At 39.4% G+C, this 16,355-nt stretch overlaps 1 protein-coding gene across 4 annotated transcripts in view; it reads left to right on the top strand.

Moving 5' to 3' along the window:
* Positions 1–16,355, top strand: part of SSH2 (slingshot protein phosphatase 2) — a 264,955-nt gene that overhangs the window by 695 nt on the left and 247,905 nt on the right. The gene's annotated exons all lie outside the window — the stretch shown is intronic.

Raw genomic sequence — 16,355 nt, 5'->3', positions numbered from 1 at the left:
ATAGCAAGTGGATTTGCATTAAAAGGGTAGGGAAGCCAGGCAGGTCCTTTTATGAACCACTGACACTGGGAGCTGAAAAATTCGTTCTAGTTAATAAACGAATTAGCTTGCTTGGAAAATAATAAACTATTATGTGCGTTTTCCTCAATTTTGTACAGTGCTACAATAATTCTTTTAAAAATAATTCTTTTTTCCAATTATCAATATTCTTAAGGGGGGGGTGAATTTGGTGTTCCCAAGTTGGACAATGGCAATCAATAAAAATTGTTCCATCTTTTAATGTATAAACATCTGAGTGCTATTAGTAGTTATGGGACTTCCATCCAAAAGAGAGAGGGATGAGCTTGGTTATCCCAAAGAGGATAACCACTTTGTTTAACTTCAGTAGAGTTTTCTGGATTTGGGTTGTTGATTGCATATCATTCTATGATATGAGTCATTTTGTGTCGTGGAGCGTGACCACACTGACTAGTGTCCTCATCTAGAAGATGACTGTTCTTTGGTGATTGGATTACATTTTGTTCTTCCTGATGACAGAGCCTTGGACCAGGGGGTGGAAGCTCCAGGCATGATGCAAGGAAGAACTTCCTAACAGTAAGAGCTGTCCAACTGTAGAATGATATTAAAATACTGAGCTTCCCATCTCTGTAAATATTCAAGCAGAGACTGGATAACTACCTGTCAGAGATAGCATTGAAGAGCTTCTTGCCTTAGGAGGGAGTCTGGACCTGAGGACTTGTAAAGTGTCTTCTAACACTGAGCTTTTGTGACTCAATTATTAGCCTTATTCTTGCATTTCAGGGCTGTGAAGAATTTTTATAGCCTCTGCAGGCAAGCAAAGTAGGAATGAGAAATGATTTTTATTCTTGCCTATGGTTCTTGAGGTGGGTTCCCCTACCTCCCTTCAAGTTGTATACAACAAAATTCTTTTTTTTCTTTGAAAAATTTTATTAAATTAATCAATTTAGAATATTTTCCATGGTTACATGATTTATGTTCTTTCCCTTCCCTCCTCCCACCCCCCTTCTGTAGCCAACGCATAATTTCTTTGTGTCATTGATTAAGACCTATTTCCATGTTATTAATATTTGCATTAGGGTGATCGTTTAGAGTCTTCATCCCCAATCAAATCCCCATCGATCCATGTGATCAAGCAAGAACAAGATATTTAATACATTACACTATCAAACTCTGGGAAAAGCGGCTGTTTCCACAGTGGACTTTGGCCATATATTTTGCAAAAGCTTGTCTTATGAAGGATGAGTGCGGAGGCCTTGTCATACAGTGGAAGGAAGGCTGATCTCAGAGTCCACTAAGATCTGGGTTCAAATCCCTTGCTAGCTACATCACCGCAGATGAGTCACTTAACCCCATTTAACCTCAGTTTCCTAATCTGTAAAAAGAGGGTAATAATACCTGACACATACTTACCTTGTAGTCTTGTTAGAGACTCAACCAAGACAATGTACGTAAAGAACTCTGTGGACCTTGAAACATTTTATAAATGTTGTTTATTACTACGATAGCCCTACAAATAATATAATAGCCACAAACCCTGAAAATCTTTTTTTTTAAAATGCCCTAAATCAGCAGCTAACTTAATTGATAGCATCAAGTGATGAGTTAGGAAAAATTGTCATTTTTACTTGGGCTCTGTAGAGTTGTAGTAGAGAAGGCTATATTTACTTTATAATGATACATATTTATTAAGGAGTGTAGCACATTGCATCTATCCTTTTTAATTAAATGAGTATGCATAAAATGTCTCATGGATGCTAACCTGTTCATCTTATCTGATGGCCAAATGACCAGATCTATTGGGCTAATCTGTTTTTTTAGGTCTGTGAATATTTTTTTATGCCATGTAGACTTTTGGTTTTAATTACCTGAAGGGCAGATGCAGTGGGCCTCCTTTATATTGTGAGCCTGCTGTTACCTGTGCCTTTAAATTATCTTCAAATTCTCCTTCTTTCAAAGTTTATTAGGGAAAGACGTTTGTGGTCCTTTTTGCCACACTGTTAATTTATCCTGTATATATTTAGCTTTGAGATTTTTTTGCTGCATGGAACAGTTGGCTTGAAAGGTCTTTAAAATGTGAAAGAAAGAATACTATGCTTTGATCCTGAAAGTTCAAATCATTTTATTTAGATGAATTGTCTCATTTATGTCTCTACTGTATGTTAAAACTGTCTCGTAGAAACTTTACATGCAATTTTGCAGCACTTTTTTCAACATTCAGTAAACCTTTATTGAACTTAATAGGTAACAGATACTGTATTAGATACTATTGCTGTTGATTAGCATCCCACTCTTAATGACCCTGTGGACCATACATAACATACCATCCTGTCTGTGGGGTTTTCTTAGCAAAGATACTGGAGTGGTTTGCCATTTCCTTCTCCAGTGGATTAAGGCAAATAGAGGTTAAGTGACTTGCCCAGAATTACACAGCTAGTAAGTGTCTGGAGCTAGATTTGAACTCAGGTCTTCCTGACTTGAAGCTTGGAGCTCCATACACTGAGTTACCCAGCTGCCTTCACTAGATACTGTACCCAACGCTTGTTGTTGATTTAGAACCTCAGAAGAGAGGGGAAGACCTCAGACATCATCAAATTGATCCTTTTGCAGGTGAGGAGTCCTGAGATCCAGAGAGTTTTAACTTGCCCAAAGTGTCATACAAGTAGTTAAGTGGCAAAGTCCGGATTTGAACCCAAGTCCTTTGATTACAAATCCAATACAGGCATACCTCAGGGTCACTTCTGGTTCAGTTTTAGACTACCACAATATAGCAAGTATTGAAATAAAATATGTCACAGGAATTTTTTGGTTTCTCTGTATAGAGAAATTATGTTTGCATTTTACTGTATTCTATTAAGTGTGCAATAGTATTATGTCTAAAAAACAATGTACATATCTTGATTTTTAAAGAGTTTATTGCTCAAAAGAAGCTAATCATCATCTGAACCCTCATCTTTTTGCTGGTGGAGGGTCTTACCCCCAGGTTGATGACTGCTGACTTAAGGAGGTGGCTGTTGACGGGTGGAGCGGTTGTGACAATTTCTTAAAATATGACAGCAATGAAGTTTGTCAGGTTGATTAATTCTTCCTTTCATTTGAACACTTGGAGGTTATTGTCACATTATCACCTGGCCTAATTTCAATATTGTTGTGTCTCAGGAGAGGGAGGGGGAGCTGGAGTAGTCAGAACGTACACATTTAATTAAGTTCTGCCTCCTGTATGGGCTCGATTCCTTGCGCCCCAAAACAATAGTAACATCAACAATCTCTGATCACAGATCACTAAAGCAGATCCAATAATAATGAAAACAGTTTGAAACAGTGCAAGAATTACCAGAATGAGACACAGAGACATGATGTGAACACATGCTGTTGGAAAAATGGTTCCTCAGACTTGCTCAATGCAGTTTGAAGACAGGCAGGAGGGGAGGTATCCTACATGTAATGCTTGCTGGCAGGGTCAGACAAATTTGGCCCAAGTGAAGGGTTTACGTGGGGAAATAGTAGGAGAAAAGTCTGGACGGGCAAGTAGGGAACCACTAATGCATGGTTAGAGTTTTAATTTTATTCTGTGCCATTGGGGAGCCCCTGAATATTTTTGTGTAGGGGTGAATCAGTATGCTCAGAGGGATCTGATACGAAGTTTGAGTGTATTGGATGAATTGGAGGTGGGACTGTGTGATTGATTGTATCATTTAAGAAGAGTGTGAGGGTAGGGCAGCTTAATGGCTCAGTGTAGAGATCCAGACCTGGAGATGAGAGGTCCTGAGTTCAAATGTGGCCCCAGGCATTTCCTACTTGTGGGACTGTGGGCAAGGCACTTCACCCCAATTGCCTAGTCCTTAGTGCTCTTCTGCCTCGGAACAGATATTTAGTATGTATTCAAAGACAGAAAATAAGTGTTGTTTTTTTTAAGTGTCTGGAGGACAAGAGCTGATAGTAGAAAGGAAGGAACTGATCAGTTACATGTTAAGGCAGCACCTGCTAGACTTGGCAACTGATTGCCTGGGAGGGCAGAGGGAGATGAGAGTGTCACTGGGGACCCAACAGTTAACATCTTACAATGCAGGAATCTCACCCTGAATCCTTCTTCATCCATTTATTTCCTGATTAACAGTAATAGCATTTTAATGCTTCCTTCCTAATTTTGTAAATTGTGCACATTTTTGGTCATATGATATCTTAATAGAAACACTACCTCATGGATACAATACACTATGACTTTTATGTTTACTCTTTCTGTAGAGACAGAGCAAGCTTGGTTTCCCAGCAAGGCAGACTAAGCTTCAGAAGAGATGTGGGGAGTGGGGTGAGGGTGGGTTTAAAGTGAAGGGGGAAGGGTGGGAGTTAAGAAGAGGAATGGAAAGGAAGGGAAAACTACTAAGAGATGGGCCATGACAGGAAGTGATAGGATAGTTGACATTGTAAAGGAAGAGATAGGAAAATATGTAAACAACAAATATAAGAACTACCGAAGCACAGCCAATCTTGAGGCAATTTACTGTGGGGCAAAGAGCCCCCCCCCCCCCATTTTCCTTGAGGGTATCATTGTATTATGGAACAGTAGCTGTTTCTAATGAACTTATAAAGAAAACTGAATTATATTCGGTGTTCTGCTAATGTTCTTTTAAAACCTTTCCTTTCATCTTAGAATCAATACTGTGTATTGGTTCCAAGGCAGAAGAGTTGCAAGGGCTAGACAAATGATATGCCCAGGGCCACACAGGTAGGAAGTATCTGAGGTCACATTTGAATCCAGGACCTCCAGTCTCCAGACCTGGGTCTCAATCCACTAAACCACCTAGCTGCCCCCTCTGTTTATACTTTTTAAACATGGTAGGGGGAAGTACCTAGTTTTTATTTGGAAAAAAATTTCTTTTCAAAATGTTTTGTTAAAATGTGATACCATAGACAAGAATTCCATCTGCTAGGAAGGCTGGGTTTGTGATATGGCTCAGAAAAGGGATTACTCCCCACTGATGACATCCTAAGTCTAACAAAGGGTTAGAAGTTGACACTTGGAAGCTTAAAAAGATAAGTTTCAATTATATGGAATGTTTGCTTTGATGGGATGCTAATGCTTTCTCTCTGGGCAGAGAAATTGGAAGTAGGGGAAGCATGCAAAAAGGAGTTATTTGATTTTGTGATATCTGCAGAAGGTGGTGCAGTACACACACACACACACACACACACACACACACACACACACACACACACATATATTGCTATTTAGGGGAATGTAGTAGATGTAGCAGACCCAAGAGATAGTTCAGATGATCAAGGACTTAGAGTTGAGATGGACCTTAGAATATTCCATCCAAACCTCTCATTTTACAGTTGAGAAACTGAGGCCAAGGAAGTTTAAATGACTTTCCCAGGACTAGTCTTTTCAGGGACTGCACTGAGAGCTACAGTTCTAACTTCTGACCTTCAACTCAGCATTTTGCCCTTTGTGCCACACTACCCTTAAATAATTTTGAAAAATGAAATATGTATAATATGCATTACATTTCATTTTATCTTGATTTTGCACATATACACTATCTTTCCTTCACGGAAAGGATGGTCTATATTTCTGCATGTACTTTAATGATCATTCACAGTGTATTTTGTAATCCTAATCTATAAAAGAAGATGGACTGTGTTTTAATCAGTCAATAAGTATTTAATAGGTGTTCACTATGTGCCAAGTACTGGAGGTCCAGAGAAAAAGCACAAAACAAGTTGCTGTCCTTGAGGATCTCACAAATGGGGGAGGCAGCATGCAGATAAATTTGTGCCTACAGGATACAGCAAAGATCATGCACCCGTAGACATTCTCTTCTTGCTTTTATTCTTTCTTTCAACCTTGAGCACACTGTAGTAAAAAGATGCCTTTTAATAGTAGTGTACTCCTGGAGCAGAACCCATTTTTGGATCCAGTGACTTCTGGAGGTACAAGGCAGTTGCTGTGTTATTAGAGTCATGGGGTTATGGGATCTTAGAGGTCATTGATTTAATCCAGAGCTTTCCATACTTTTTCGCTGAACCCTCATGTTTCATGAGAAATTTTGATGCTAGTGACATTTTCTTCTCTTATGTGCGAAGTTATTTCTATGAATTTAAAAGAGGTGGGTAAATGCTTGATATAAAGATAAGCTTAATTAGGAGCAGGTAGGTGACTCATTGGATAGAGTAGCTAGGCCCAAGAAGTCCTGGGTTCAAATGTGACCTCAGATAACTGCCTAGCTGTATGACCTTGGGTGAATCTCTTAGACCCAGTTGCCTAGCCCTTACCACTCTTCTGCCCAGAACTGATACTTAGTATTGATTCTAAGACAGAATCTTTAAAAAAAAAAAGGAAAGGAAAAAACTCAATTTCTTCTATTTTGTAACAAAATCTCTCTCAAACTTTTCAATCCTGGGAATATTCTATAGTCTCCATGTACCCAGCACCAGAAATGTATGGATCCCCCCAGTATTTGAATCTCTCAAATATTCTGTGGGCCCCATTAATTTGGAAAATACCAATCTGCTCTACTCTGTTCTTAGATGAAGAAATTGAGGCTTTGAACAACTTAGCCAAAGTTATCCTATTAATGACATATCCAGGACTGGAGTTCAGATTTCTTCCTGCTTTTGTCTGTACTTGGTGATTTTAAAGGCCAGAATGGCCCAGGGTCAGTCATTAGGATTTTGGTTGGTCATCAGCTCTGGGCCAGTTGTTTCCAAGTCGAAATCATTTGGTTCTGTGCATGGCTTTATGCTGCAGTCTTCAATTAGAGAAATTACCTCCTGTATACCCTGTGTTTTTGAGATTTAGAGGTGACTTCAGTTGGATATTAGAGTTCCTGACTCAGACTGTAATCAGAACAAAGTGCTATATTCTAATGTGTAATAGACAGTTCAGATATGATGGCAAGAAGAATTTCCAGATCATCAGAAGTTTCTTCAGCGAAACCAAACTATTTGGACAGTTTCATGAAGTTCTTTACAATTGGAGAGGACCTCTGTTGTTATGCAATTGTTGACTTACTGCTCAGCAAGGGCAGCACTATGGTACAGTAGAAAGGGCACTGTCAGAGTTTGGAGTTCAAATTCCTGCTCTGATACAGGAGCACTGAGTGACTTTGGGGAAGTCCCTTAATCTCCCACTGCCTTACTTTCCTCCTCTGTAAAATGAGGGCAGCAGGCCAGATATCTGTCCTCTAAGGGCCCATCCACTTGCTCTAAGTCTATGCTTCTCTCTGCCCTGGGGGTTGTTGCCCTTATTCACAAGATATCTCCTGTGTGTTGTCTTGCCAACAACATGGAAAGCGTCTTGGGGATGGGGACCTCTTAGTAGTAATAGGATAGCAGTTAATATTGCTTTTAGTAGGTGCCTATATTGAAGGGATCATTTTGTGGCTAGCATCAAGTTAGTTTCTGTGAAGGTCCCTTCAGCTGCTTGCAAAAAACCCCCGTTTCATGCTTCTCTCCATCTTCGAGGTTGGCAAGCCTTGACTCCCAGTCGTTTGGCCTTACTAAGCACCCTAATGCTTAGAGATTGACTGACCAAACTGGATTTTATGATGAGATTCCAGTAGGCTAAAGAGTTCCTTGAGGGCAAAGACTGTCTTTTGCTCCTTGTATCCCCAGCAGTCAGGCCAGTGCTTGGCACATATTAGTCCTTGATAAATGTTTATTGACTGCTTGTGGGCTGAATTCACCATGTTTTAAGCCAGAATCTAAATATTGATAAGGCCCGTTATCTTATAGGGCAGCAGTACAGTGACATTAGGGAGACTTGAGTTCAAATCCAGCCTCAGACACTTACTAGCTGTGTGACTCGGGGCCAGGCACTTCATCTCTGTCTGCCTTAATTTCCTCATCTGTAAAACAAACAAACCAGAAACCTTCCAGGGTGTCATGAGGCTCAAACAAGAGAATATTTATAAAGTGTTTAGTCCATTGCTTGGTATAGAGTAGATGTTCTTTAAATATTAGTCATTAGCTATTACACTGCCTTGAAATATGTTTGAGAAAGAGGGACTGGAAAGGGTTAGGGTTTTCCCACCTTGTGTCTCTCTCTGGCTTCTTATTTCCACGCTGGAACTGATGATGGCTCTTGCACCTCAGGTGACTCCAGTAGCTTATTCATTAAATGAGTAATTTTTTTAGTCTGGGCCTGTGATTTCATCAGGGTGGGGAACTCTTGGGGTAGAAATTCCCTGCACTGCTTCAGGTTAGCAACTCTTCTGTAACTTGTAGGCTGAGAGTTACTTGGGCTCCCTGAGAGGAGGAAGAGGGGCTTGCCTAAGCTTAACTGGCTGGTTAAGGTGTAAGAAGCAAGGCTTGAACTTGAGCCTTCCTGACTCCGAGACTATTCCCCCCTCTAGCACTATGCCCTGCCTGCCACCCCTCTGAGGCGCTGGGTTTGCACAGAACACCCTTTTTGCACAGAGCTGGCTGCAGCCAAGGCAGGTGTGGCTATGTGCCACCTAACTCTTTGTTTCTCTCCTGATAAGACATTTGGCTAAATGCTGCTTGTCCAGAGAAAATGTCTAGTGAAACACTCTTGGCTCTGAAACCTGATAAAGATTCCTAAGGTTCCACACCTTCCCCAAAGAGGGAAATCTTTCATTTACTGGACTGGGGAGGCCTGACTCAAAAACAGATGAGGAGGCGGGGTAAAGCATGTTCCTGACCAGGTTTTATGGCATCTTCTTAAAATATACTTTCTTGTGCATTTTCAACTTTGGACCCTGGTTGTTATCTAACTCCATCCTTAATATAATACACTTACTTTTTTCTCAGAAAATTTGGCCAAAGTGAATTCCTGAAAATTGGGGCTATATAGATGGGGACACTGAAACCATCACTACCTCAGACTGTGATTTGAAGAACTTCTGTTCCTGTGGGACTGATTCTCCATTCCATTTTTAGCCCTTCTGTTTTCTTGTCTGGCTCTCATCTGAGTCACAATGATCCGAGAAATTCTGCTGTTTGTTCCTTAGTATGTTCGAATGGTTTTGTGAAGCAATACCCTTTCAAAAGCCTGCCCCGAGGGTGGTGAGGAAGGTGTTTTTGCTAGGGATCAGAGTTGCACTCACTGCTGACTTATGGGGGTTATTAATCCTTTCACTGGGCTTCTTGTGGAGAGCTGATTGCTGTTGAGGCTAGCCGGAATGTGCTGTGGTTGTCTAGGCCCAAGAGTGAGTCTTGAGAGTTGGATATTGATGGGGTGAAAGTCTCTCTTCAGCCCTTTTCTTCCTTAAAGAAACCCACTACCACTCTGTGTGTGCTTGTAGCTTAAGTCAGAGAACAGATGTAACCAGGTATTTTTTTTTTTCAATCAGAAAGGCCAAAGCTAGCCCCTCCTTCAGTTTGATGACATGAACAAAGAAAAGACCTGAGCCATAAAGGGGAGGCCATCTTTTAAAGGAATGAATCCCTCTGTGTCTATCTCTCTGCTCACTGAAGCAAGGACTCTCCAATTGCTGAATTAGAGACATCTCTACAGGAGAAGCAAGAAAGCTAGAACATAACTACCACTTTCAGCATTTGTTAAGCAGGATAATATTCACCCTATTATGTAGCATTTCCTTTTATTTTATTTTGTTTTTACTTAATTTATTAAGAGGATATGTCTCAGTTTGAGAAAGTGATTGTGGTTTAAGATGATCACAGTTCCCTTGCCTAATATGTGCTGTGAAAAAGCCCCAACAAGATAATTCCCAAGTCTCTCATGATATTAACTACTACAATATGATTTGGAGCTCCTGGCTGTTATTTGGAAATCATTTTTCATAACATGAATTTGGGGAACAAAATGCTGACTTTATGGCATTTCATTCCATTTCATTGGACAGCAACAATATGTTGGGCTTTGAGTTTTTGTTTTTAATACTAATTGTAGAGACATCTTGTTGTTTTCAGGCTCCATAATGGAGTATGTTGTGCAAAATATGAATTTGTAATAACCCTGGAGAAAACTGCCCAGGATGACTGATGTAATTGTAATCTTTAAAAATCTCTCTTGAGAACCTTTCACTTTAATAGACTGGCATCAGCACCATATTAATGTGTTGGATGTGCTTGATAAAATACATACTGCAGATAATTGCAACCAGGCCAGGTACTGGGTATTATGTAGTCAAATGAGGACTGTATTTCTAGGCATTTTTAAACTAGTGAATCTATAAATCATGTTGAAAAATAGAATGGAAATTACCAAAGAATGTCAGTAGAAATGTGGGAATTTCAAAGACTATGAATAGATATTTGGTTTTGAATTTTTTTTTTTTTGGTGAGGGAAATACAGTAGATGAGTGGCACGATCTATTTGATCTCGATATATCAAGCATTTGGCAGTTGAAATTGAGTGCAACTGTAAGAGGATGCATTTTATCCAGAGAGCCCAAAGGAGCATGTAAACTGGATAAAATGGGGTTTTTAGAATGGGGCTTAAGCATTTTAATCAAATCTTGTGAGAAAATACTGGCAACTTTTCTTTCCATAGAAAGTGAGTATTGAAAAAACCATATAACTGTTTCTTTATATGCAATATTCTAATACTGCATCTTTCTTTGACCCCACAAACAGAAACTTTCTCAATTTTATGCAGTTTTTGCTGGTCTTATAGTTTTCTAATAAATCTCAAAACCATTTAGAATGATGGTAAATGGAACCTGGTTATACAAGGTAGTGCCAACACAGGAAATGATTTTTTGCCAGGAGAGGTTTGCTTACAACTTTAGTACTTGGCTAAAATCCCTCTGAGAACTACAGGGAATGTTTAAAATCAAACAAGTCAGAAGTGCTTCAAGGGAATGTAAGCATTCCCACAGGACTCCAGTTTTAGAATCATCTTGAGGGGAAACTTTTAATCTACAAATAGAAAAATCAAAGGAGTTAGAGTTGGAAGAGAAATTAGAAGTTAGCTTGTCCATTTCTCTGATGCAAGAATTCCTTTCTCATCCTTGATAACTCATCCATTCTCTGCTCAAACAACAGGAGCTTAACTACCTCTTAAGGCAGCCTATTTCTTATTGGATATTTCCAATTGTTAGGAAGCTTTTTCTTAGCCAGAACCAGAAGCCTTGACTTTTGTCCCTTTATCTTAGACTTTCCCTGAGGAGTCCTATAGATCCTGAAACTTTAAGAAGCCTCTAATGCCTTTTCCATATGACAGTCTTTCAAGTAGAAAACCACTTTCACCACTGTCATCTAATCCTAACCCCAAATTCTCCATAATCGTGGTTTTATTTTTAACTTAAAAAAAATTTCTTTAACTCTTACTTTCTGGCTTAGACAGAAGAGTAAGGGCTAGGCAAACAGGATCAAACAACTTGCCTAGGGCCACACAGCTAGGAAAGTGTCTGAGGTCAAATTTGAACCCAGATCTTCCTGACTCCAGGCCTAGCTCTGAGTTACCTAGCTGCCCCAATAATATTGTTTTGTAGAAAAATAAACAAAACCCCCAAACCACCCTTCTTCCCCTAGCTTACCCTATCTAGAGAGGTGATTTGGAGGCACAGGGGAAGGATGGGATTATGCACCCAAGGAATTAGTAAGATTGTCAATGACAGCAATATATCTACTGGTTCTGAGCTGGCCTTTATAATGAAATAAGGGCTTTTCCAAAGCTATATTTTGCAAAGTTTGAACTTGTTGCTTTTTTTATTTTTTAACTCTCATTTTCTTCATAGCTTCTAGTTTCTGGTATCTTTTTTTCTGCTTTTCATTTCCAGCCATACTTATGTGAACCACAGAACTGGGCTTTGAGAGTTTCAGTAGGGCTACTGTATTCTAGCTTTTTATTTGGGAAAGTTTAAGGAGGAAGTGGGCAAATATCAAATTCATGGCTGCATTTAGAAATGACACCCAGGAAGAGATAGTTCCAACATAGGAAAGGATGCTCTGCCAGGGAAGGTTTATGTTGGAACAACTGCAGAAGACAGGCGCCCAAATGCATTGTTGATGGAGCTGTGAATTGGTCCAATCCAAAAAAAAAAAAAGTTTGAAATTATCTTAGTAAATATGCTGAGACTTTTTTTGTGTGAAATAATACCTTACTTTAGATTTTGCTCATTTTCCTTGATTTATTACTTTGCTAGTCAGCTTAAAAATTGGCATCATAAAATTTCCCTTAAAATTTTTAAAAATACATTTTTCTCTTATATTGTCTTCTTTTATGAATGTAATCTTTCCTCTTCCTCTGCCCAGAGAGTTCTTCTATGTAAGAAAAAATAAAAAATAATAGACATAGAAAATGAAAGCAGTTCAGCAAATCTAAGCATATCTGTAATCAGCTGACAACATATCGTGTTTGTACCCATATTTCCCCCAACCCCCCCACACACACACCTTTGCACAAGAGGAAGAGAGGCACATTTTCTCCTACTTCATCCAGAAACTGGTCATTGTAAATTGTACAGTCCATCAGTTTGTTACTGTTCTTTCCACATAAATCACTCTACCCCTATATTGTTTTTCTGGCTTTGCTTTACTCTTTGTCAGTTCATATAAGTCTTCCCATGAGTTCACATTCTTTATAGTCATAATTTCTTACGTACATCACATTACCGTAATTTGCCACATTTTATTTAGCCATTGCCTAATCAACAGGCACCTACCTTGTTTCCATTTTTGTTACCACGAAAAAATTTTTGCAGTGAATACCTGGTGGATAGAGGGTCTTTTCTTCCTGATTTTGACCTCCTCAAGGTTAGTCAAAAGGATAAGATATGTCAAAGGATATAAACATTTTTAGTCATTTTTTTAGCCTAATTCCAAATTGCCATTCAAGTGATTGGTCCAATTCACAGCTACTTCAACAGTGCTTTTGGGTTCTGTCTTTTGCAGTTCTCCAACACTATTTCCATCTTATGTTATATACCAATTTGTGGGGCATATGGTTTTTTTAAACCCACATCTTTGGTCTTAGTTCTTGGACAGAAGGGCAAAGACAAGGCAATGGTGGGGGTTAAGTGACTTGCTCAGGGTCACACAGGAAGTATCTAAGGCCAGATTTGTACCCAAGTCCTCCTGACTCCAGGCCTGGCACTCTACTGTCACAGACACACACACACACACACACACACCTGACCCTATATGTTTTTAAATTTGCATTTCTCTTAGTAATTTGGAGCACCCTTTTTTATGTAATTGGATAGTTTGCAATTCTTTGGAAAATGTTCCTGTATTGGAAAATGATAAATGGTTTTATTTGTGTTGGCTCTATGTATACGTTGGCTATCAGATCCTTATTAAAGATATTTGATGCAATTAGAAATTTGTATCAGGATTTCACAAAGATCATTAGCAGGTAAGATATTTCAGGCACATTTTAAAGTTTGTTATTAAATCTTTCTGGAATGCATAGCTTTGGAGAGTAAAGTTATTTACCTGTTAATTATCTATAGAGCTTTCCATCCTATTAAATTCAGACCTGAAAAGATAGTTCATCTCCCAGGTTAATTTATAATAAAGTTTGTGTCTCAGATACTGTTCCTTTACAAGTGGATTTCATTTGGCCTGTGCAGTGTTGAGCACAGGGATATTCTCAGTTGTGGCTTTAAATGCTTTTCGAAAATAATAGTGATGTCATCTTTACATTTATAAGGAGGTGGTTGGTGGATTTTATTTATTGCTAAGCTGAGTCAGATTTGGATTCTACTCCACTATGTCTGGCTTTGTATACAGTAGTATATACAGTTCATAGAGTATGCAAAATAGACTTTTAATCCAGTATGTACAATATTATCTGCATATAGTGTGTAATAAAGACTGCAGAAATGTTGTTTTTAATCTAGTCTTCAAAAAATTACTGTTATTGACTAATAGGGTCCAGTTCTATGGTTCCTTGAATGTTTTTTCTTCTCATAATGAAATGGATTTTAAAATAGCAAAAATGTAGGAAGTATGCTTACCTGCAGGTGCTATTAACATTAGTGAAAAGTTTATTTCGAGGTGGTGTTGAAAAAGTCTGTTTGTTCCCAAGAGTATAATTGGAGCTAAACGTTGCCGCAGAGCTAAGGAGCTCTCCTTGTGTTTGTGGCAGGCACAGGTGAGTGAGTGGGGCAATTTTGGCTCTTCACTTTCCCATTTGGTTTCCTGGAGGACCAGAAAGTAATAGCTCCTTTGGCAGCTGGACTTCTTTGTCATTTCTTACACTCTGTGGGCAGTTGAAGGCCTGGTTCTTCAACTACATCCTCCCTGGTCTGTACTGCACCATCACCTTTCACCTTAGGGTTTGTGGTATCTCTGCAGTTTGGACTGATTTGGCTTTTAGTAGAGGACTCCTCAATCTTTTGCCCATGGTGTAATTGTGATGTGGACATTGTGGTGGTACAAGCTTGCCTTACTGTTGATACAGTGACAAATGCCAACTCTGGTTTTTTAGGTTGGAGAAATTTCGATACTATAAGAGTGTGTGTGTCTGTATTTTGCCTCATCATTTATGCTTAAGGAGGGTGCAAGGAAGCTGACAGGCGCTTTTTTGAACAATGGATTTTCTCAAGAAACCTACCTATAGACTATAAAATGTCAGACCTTTGCTTCATAGGTAGAAGTGATAAGATCTTGTCTCTAAGCAATATAAAAAAGAGCCTTCAAACAAACCAACCAATCAGGAACACTCTGCTGATGCTGGCATCTTTAGCAGGAACTTGTGCTGCTCAAGGAAGAACCATTTCTAACTGGTTCTCACTTTAGTACTATATCACTTGGCTTGGACTTGTAGGCTCCAAAAGGCTCCAAAACCTTAGGAGAAGTCCCACTGCAATATGTTTGAGGAGGGAGGAGGGAGTTTAGCAAGCAAATCAGGCTGGGATACCTGGTGGTACCTTTTAGTTTCCTTCTGTGCATTTCCCATCCATCAATATATAAACATCTATTCCACACTTACTAAGTGTCAGGTACAATACTAGGCATTGGATATAAAAACAGAAAGAGTGAAATCATCTCTATTCAAAAGAGCTAGTAGTCTAATGAAGGAGACTACAAGTATTTATCTAAACAGAATCAATATGAAAACAAATGCAGAGTGATTAGAGACAAAGTCATTTGGGAGAGAGAGCAGTTGGGGACAGGGATGAAGTAAGACTTCCTGCTGTGGAAGTTGGTTCTTGATCTAAGTCTAAAGGAAGATTCTGAAAGGAGAAAGGAGGACATTCCAGGCATAAAGGTAGTGATGCTAGTGGGGGATGGAGCCTCGTTTGCTTAGCTGGATTGAAGAGTACAGGGGCTGGTGAGCTGTGATGCCCAGCAAGACTAGAAAGCTGGGTGGGGACCACATTATGTCAGGCTTCAGAAACTAAACAGAGCTTTGGGAGTGCAGGAGCTTTTTGAGTAGGGAAAGATGGTAAGATCTATGCTTAAAGAAAATCACTTTAGTGATAGAATGGAGGATGGATTGGAGAGGGGAGAAACTTGGAGCTAGGCAGACCCATCAATATCTACTGCTGTAATCCAGGGTGGGAAGTGATGGGGGTTCTTACCAGAGTGGTGATAGTATCAGAGGAGCCAAAAGAGTCTGTACCAGAGATGTTAGAGAAGCTCAGAAGTATTCAACAAACTTCAGATTTATTTTCCATATTCTTTACCTCCAATTCTCAGAGTCAAAATGAATTTAGGCTAACTTATTCAGTACATATTGTGGTTTCCTACCTCCAAAATTTCTTGAAATAATAGGTTTTCATCAGAGTCTCAGTACTTTACAATTATTATCTCAATCCATTTAATATTGATTAAGGCACTCCCCTTCCCAAACACAAATATGCTTTTAAAGGTAAGGAAGTTGACATCATCAGAGACTGATTTATTCAAGATCAGAGCATGAGTTAGGGGTGAGTCTTCCTTCTTCCATCAGAGTATTAGCCAGAGGCTATAATAGATGCAATATCCCTGTAAAACCTCTTAGATTTAGCTTTACTTTGGAGGAGGCCTTCACTAAAACCTATTTCAGTACCTCACCCCAACAGAGGTGACTGTGGGTTCTTTGGTATCCTCCAAATTGGCCTTACTGAGCTGGGACTAGTTTTTCCTCCAACCAACATATTCTCCATTCATCTGTCAAATTGATATTCCTAAAGCACCAGTCTGACCAAGTCATTCCTTTGCTCAAAAGGCTTCAGTTTCTCCTCTGTCTCCTCTAGGATGATACATAAACTCCTGTTTGTCATTTAAAGCTGTTCACAGGCTGCCTCCAGCATATCTTTCCAATTCTATTCCACATGATTCCAAACTGACTGGTCACTTTTCTGTCCTCTGTACACATTAGACTACATCTTTCCTCCACATCTGAAATGTTCTCCCTGCCCACACCCTTCTTAGTCCCTTTAGGGCTGTTCTGGACTCAGCTCAAGTACAGCCAG

Source organism: Monodelphis domestica, chromosome 2 (assembly GCF_027887165.1).
Source record: "Monodelphis domestica isolate mMonDom1 chromosome 2, mMonDom1.pri, whole genome shotgun sequence".
NCBI classification, from domain to species: Eukaryota; Metazoa; Chordata; class Mammalia; order Didelphimorphia; family Didelphidae; genus Monodelphis; species Monodelphis domestica.
This window is presented reverse-complemented; position numbering and strand designations above follow the sequence as displayed.